This window comes from Panthera onca, chromosome B3 (assembly GCF_046562875.1).
Source record: "Panthera onca isolate mPanOnc1 chromosome B3, mPanOnc1 haplotype 2, whole genome shotgun sequence".
Lineage (NCBI taxonomy): Eukaryota > Metazoa > Chordata > Mammalia > Carnivora > Felidae > Panthera > Panthera onca.
The window spans coordinates 148,133,098-148,139,842 of record NC_138344.1 but is presented as its reverse complement, the minus strand read 5'-3'; the positions used below and the strand labels follow the sequence as shown (position 1 = coordinate 148,139,842).

The window sequence follows — 6,745 nt, the reverse complement described above, 5'->3', positions numbered from 1 at the left end:
CCCTATTCATGCTCTGTCTCTGTCTCTCAAAAGCAATAAATAAACTCCAAAAAAATTTAAAAACAAAAACAAGAACAGACACTCAGATCAATGGAACAGAATACAAAATCCAGAAAAGGACCCACAAACGTATGTCCAACTAATCTTTGACAAATCAGGAAAGAATATCCAATGGAATAAAAAAAGTTTCTTCAGCAAGTGTTGCTGGGAAAACTGGACAGCGACATGCAGAAGAATGAACCTGGACCACTTTATTACACCATTCACAAAATAAATTCAAAATGGATGAAAGACCTCAATTAAGTCAGGAAACCATCAAAATCCTCGAGGAGAAAACAGGCAAAAACATCTCTGATCTTGGCCGCAGCAACTTGCTACTCAACACGTCCCCAGAAGTAAGGGAAACAAAAGCAAAAATGAACTACTGGGACCTCATCAAAATAAAAAGCTTCTGCATAGTGAAGGCAACAATCAGCAAAACTAAAATTCAACTGACAGAATGGGAGAAGATATTTTCAAATGACATCTCAGATAAAGGGTTAGTATCCAAAATCTATAAAGAATTTATCAAACTCAACACCCAAAACACAAATTATCCAGTGAAGAAATGGGCAAAAGACATGAATAGACACTTCTCCAAAGAAGACATCCAGATGGCCAACCGACACATGAAAAAATGGTCCACATCATTCATCATCACGGAAATGCAAATCAAAACCCTAAGGAGATACCACCTGACACCTGTCAGAATGGCTACCATTAACAACTCAGGCCACAACAGATGTTGGCGAGGATGCGGAGACAGAGGATCTCTTTTGCTCTGCTGGTGGGAATGCAAGTTGGTGCAGCCACTCTGGAAAACTGTATGGAGGTTCCTCAAAAAACTAAAAATAGAACTCCCCTACGACCGAGCACTTGCACTACTAGGCATTTATCCATGGGACACAGGTGTTCTGTTTTGAATGGACACATGCACCCCCATGTTTATAGCAGCACTATCAATAATAGCGAAAGTATGGAAAGAGGCCAAATGTCAATCGATGGATGAATGGATAATGAATATGTGGCATACACACACACACACACACACACACACACACACACACACAATGGAGTCTTACTGGGCAATCAAAAAGAATGAAACCTTGCCATTTGCCACTACGTGGATGGAACTGGAGGGTATTATGCTAACTGAAATGAGTCAGTCAAAGAAACACAAAAATCATATGACTTCACTCATATGAGGACTTTAATAGAAAAAACAGATGAACATAAGGGAAGGGAAACAAAAATAATATAAAAACATGGATGGGACAGAGCAAAAGAGACTCATATATGGAGAACAAACAGAGGGTTACTGGAGGGGTTGTGGGAGGGGGATGGGCTAAACTGGTAAGGGGAACTAAGGAATCTAATCCTGAAATCATTGTTGCACTATATGCTAATTTGGATGTAAATTTTTTTAAATAAACCTAAATAAATAAATAAATAAATAAATAATAAAAATAGTATATTTTAAAAAGAAAATAATAGGTGATCATGATGTTGAGGTAATTTTTTCTTAAAGATTATGCAGAAAGCTCCATTAATAAAGGTAAAACTCCAAAACTGAGGGAAAAAAAAAAGAATTCTTCATATTGTCACACCACCATCCACACAAACTAATGTAGAAGTCCGTCCCTAACCCTGTCGTTCACTTTTAAAAAATCAAATCTAAGTCTGGAGTTTGCTATATACGTCAGAGCACATGCAAATTGGGCCCTCTCTGTGCTGAAAAAACCAGCCCATCGCAGACCCTGCAGCTGGGAGAGGAACCCCAGTCCCGGGAGTCACAGGTGTTCCCATTCTGTGATCAGGACAGAACACAGACACCTCACCATGGAGTTTGTGCTGGGCTGGGTTTTCCTGGTTGCTCTTTTAAAAGGTAATTCATGGTGAACGAGAGGCACTGAGTATGTGAGTGGATATGAGTGAGAACCAGTGGATGTGTGACAGTTTCCTGACCAAGATGTCTTGTGTCTGCAGGTGTCCAGTGTGACGTGCAGCTGGTGGAGTCTGGGGGAGACCTGGTGAAGCCTGGGGGGTCCCTGATACTCACCTGTGTAGCCTCTGGATTCACCTTCAGTAGCAACAGCATGAACTGGGTCCACCAGACTCTAGGGAAGGGGCTTCAGTGGGTCGCATATATCAGATATGATGGAAGTAGCACATACTACACAGACTCCGTGAAGGGTCGATTCACCATATCCAGAGACAACGCCAAGAACACGCTATATCTTCAGATGAACAACCTGGGGGCCGAAGACATGGCCACATATTACCATGCAAGAGACACAGAGAGGGGACCCCACTGGGAGTCCAGACACAAACCTCCCTGCAGGAGGGGATCAGCACCATCAGGGGGCACACACTATGCACAATTCTGCTTTGTGTTCCCAGGAGCAGGTGCAGATGGAGGTTACAGGCAGGTTTCCCGTCAGGGTTTGGGGCTTCCTCTCCACACAGCAATTTCCCCAGGGAGGCTCTCTGGACACAGGATTCTGTTCTTTCCTATTCATTCCTTGACTTAGAAACTTTGCTGTAATAGGAAAACTACACTAGCATGCACAAAGACACAGTTCTTTGCATTGCTTACTCCTGTCCCTCAATATGAGTGAATTACAGATATCCTGAGGCACAACAGCTGAACTTTGACCGGCATCCCTGATGCACTCCCTGTACAGCCAGGACCACAGGATCCCACAGCTCCCGATATCTTCACCCAACGCTTATCCCAATCAAACAACGTGACACTTCCCTCCTGGCTCTTGCTACTCAGGACTTTAAACGAGCTACAGCTTTATTCAATTCCTCTAAAGAAGAGATAATTCAATTCCGTGTATTAGTCAGGATTCTCCCAAGACACAGAGCCCAAAGCACATTGCTTTACATAACTAAATACATTGATAAGCCCCACGTTCCACTCTCACATGCTGGAGACCCAGGAAAACCAGCGGTGTAATTCCCGTCTAATTCTGAACTACTGTCTAGTCTCAGAACGTGGAGAGCTGATGATGTAACTCTTACAACAATGCCAGAGGAAACCACTGTTCCAGTTCAAACAAGCACATGGGAAGTAAAAATGAGGGAATTCTTCCTCCCTCTGCATCAGATTCTATTCAGAACTTTAATGGAGTGGGTGATGCCCAGACAGACATAAGCCATGGATGGAAATGCCAATATCTTCTGGAACACATCACAGAGATCCACAGAGACAGTGGTGAATCTGGGCACCCATGATGCAGGCAAGATTACAAATAAGGTAATCATGACAAGTCAACCTCCTGTAAACGCGGAGCTCAAAGACTGAAGATTTAGAAGTCCATGCCATCACTAGGGTGGAGCCTGGTGGGCATAGCTGTGCTCCTGTGGAACAGGAGGTCAGAGGCCCATAGGTAGCACTGTGGTCTGAGGATCTCTTGGGTGACTTTGGGAGAGACAGTTCCCTTCTTGGGGTGCATCTGGTAAAGAGTGCATTGCCTTTTGTGGGACAGTAGAGCTGACAGACACCATGGTCTCATGCAGTGTCATGGTCTCAGCCTCTGCTGAGAGCAGCTAACTGGACACTGGTTTCTTGTTGTTCTTCACCATGAACTCCAAGCATCTACTGTTCATGAAACTGCCCTTCTGGGATAAACCGTTATAGCCACAGCACAGCGAGACCCTCTCCCAGAGGCTCAGTGGGGTCCCTGTATTATTGAGTTCATACAATGTGGGTTTTCAAACCCAGATAGAGCTCCTGAGATAAAACATAAGAGCTCTGTGCCACAAGGTGGGGGGATGGTTTGGACACAGGGTGAAAGCAGGGTTCTGATGGAAGCCTGGGACCCATGAGTGCAGATTATTCTCTTTGTGAGGGCTTCCTGAATGGGGGGGGGTGGCAATTCCAACTTCAGGGACTAGAGAGGGAGCTGATGCCAATATTTCCTCCCACCAATCAGCATGGACAGAATTCACTCAGCAGCACAGCATTCCCAGTGGAAGCTGAGCCACTAACACCAAGCTCCACCTACAACTGCCCCCATGAAGTGCTTGCTTACTAGGAAAGAGTGCCTGGAAACCAGACCACCACTGCTCCCCTCCCTCCAAAGGCCACCGTATACGCCCACAGTCACCAAGTCAATTGACCATATAGTGAGGCATATCCTCACCTCGAGTGGAGATAGGAATTAGCCTCTTTTAACAAGCTGACCAAAGTATCCTATTTAAAACTCACAACACTGGGGACAAAGTCCAACACTCCCCACTGGAGGCAAGGACAAACTCTGCAGAGGACTGTCCTGAGGGACAGAGCTGCCAAAACACTACAGCACAGTGCCATGGAACATAAAACAAATGCTTCCTAAAGTGTCAAGCCCTCAACAGCAATTGAACACTTCTCAATAAAGACACCACTCTAGAAGCAGAAAACATAACAGGATTTTCTAAAACACTTAAGAAAGCAGAAACATAGATATACAAAGTGATGGAGGAATTCATCCCAAAAGAAAAAAACGATAAAAGGTCATTGCCAGGGATATAATTAAAACACATATAACTAATATGTCCCAAACAGAATTTTTAAAAAATATCATAAGCAAACAGAATTTTCAAAAACTATCATAAGGATACTAGCTGTGCTTGAGGAAAGCATACAATACATGAGGATACTCTTACTGCAAATAGAAAAGACCTAAAACCCAGTAAGGCTGAAAATTTTTAAATGCTTTAACCAAGATGTGAAACTGATTGGATACAATGAACTCAAGGCGGAAAGAATCAGATGAATGAGTAAGTGACATAGAAGATAAAATTATGGGGGACATGAAGCAGAAAAGAAGAGGAAAATTAAAATATTGCATCACAAACGTATACTTAGGGAACTCAGCAACTCCATAATGTGTAATGACATTCTTTTCAAAGGAGTCCCAGAAGAAGAAGAGAGTCAGAAAAAAGGGGAGAAATTTTACCTGAGTGCATTGTAGTGGAAAATGTCGATAAACTGGGGAAGGAAACAGTCGTCCACATATTGGAGTCACGGATTACCCCCATTAAAATAAAAAAAAAAAAAGGCAGGCCAACACGGAGACATAGCACAGTAAAATTAGCAATATATCCATACAAAGAAAACCACTAAAAGCACCAAGTCAAAAGAAGTCGCTAACTAACAAGGGAAGACATAAAATATTTTGGCATATGTGTCCACAGAAACCTGCAGGCAAGAAGAGAGTGGCATGATATCCTCAACATGCTCAATTCAAAAATATGCAGCCAAGAATACTTTACCCATCAAGGCTGTCATTCAGATACAACCCATCAAGGCTGTCATTCAGATACAAGGAGAGATAGGATTTCCCAAACAAAAACCATAGGAGTTCGTGGCCCTAAACCAGCCCTGTGAGAAATATTAAAGGGAACTCTTTGAGTGGGAAGGAAGAGTACAAGCAACCAAGACTACATATACACAGAGAAAATCTCCAGAAACAATGACTTTAGAGGTAACACAATGGCACTAAGTTTATATCTATCAATAATCACTGGGAATGTAAAGGGCAACATGCTCCAATCAAAAGACATAGGATATCAGAGTGGATAAAAAAATACAAGACCTTCTGTACACTACATACCATGGACTCATTTTCAAGCTCATACACCTGCAGATTCAAAGTGAGGGGAGGGAGAACAATTTATCATGCTAAAGGACGTCAAAAGAAAGTTGTAGTACCATACTCATATGACACTAACTAGATTTTAACCAAAATCTGTTACAAGAGATGAGGAAGGCAGTATATCATCATAAACTGGTCTATCCAACGAGAAGATATAAAGCTTTAAATATTTCTATCCCCAAATTGTAACCACTGATATATATATACATATATATATACATATATATATATATATATGTATATATATATATCAGTTAATAAGAAACATAAAGAAACTAATTGATAATAATACAATAATAATAATAATAATAGAGAACTTTAACGCCCGACTTACAACAATGGACACATCATCTAAGCTGAAAATCAATAAGGAAACAATGGCTTAGGAAGACACACTGGACCAAATGGACTTAACAGATATATTCAGAACATTCCATTCTAAACAGCAAAATACACATTCCTTTTGAGTGCACATAGAACATTCCCCAGAACAGATCACATACTATGTCACAAATCAGCCCTCTACAAGTACAAAAAGACTGAGATAATATCAAGCATATTTTCAGACCAGGACACTACTAAACTTGAAGTCAACCACAAGAAACCTTGGGCAACACCACTAATACATGAAGTTAAAGACATTGTAGTAAAGATTGTATGAGATTTTCGGGAAATTAAGGAAACTGTAAAAAATACATGGAAGCAAATAAAAATGAAAACATGCCAGTGCCAAACGATCTGGATGCAGCAAAATTGGTTAGAAGAGGGAAATATATAGCAATACAGGCCAAACTCAAGAAAGAAGAAAAATCTCAAACACACAACCATGTTACACCTAAATGAGCTAGGAAATGAACAGAAAATGAACCCTGAAGCCAGCAGGAGAAGGTAAGTAAAGAAGACTCGACCAGAAATAAATGATAAAGAAACAAACAAAAACAGTAGAACAGATCAATGAAACTATAAGCTGGTTTTTGGAAGCATAACTAAAAATGATAAACCGAGGCCATACTTAGCAAAAACAAAAGATAAAGGACTAAGTAAATATAATCACAAAT

The 6,745-nt window shown here is 41.2% G+C and overlaps 1 pseudogene; it reads left to right on the top strand.

Moving 5' to 3' along the window:
* The first annotated feature begins 1,838 nt into the window (after positions 1-1,838).
* Positions 1,839-5,003, top strand: LOC132669816 (immunoglobulin heavy variable 3-30-3 pseudogene; annotated as a pseudogene).
* Positions 5,004-6,745: the final 1,742 nt, after the last annotated feature.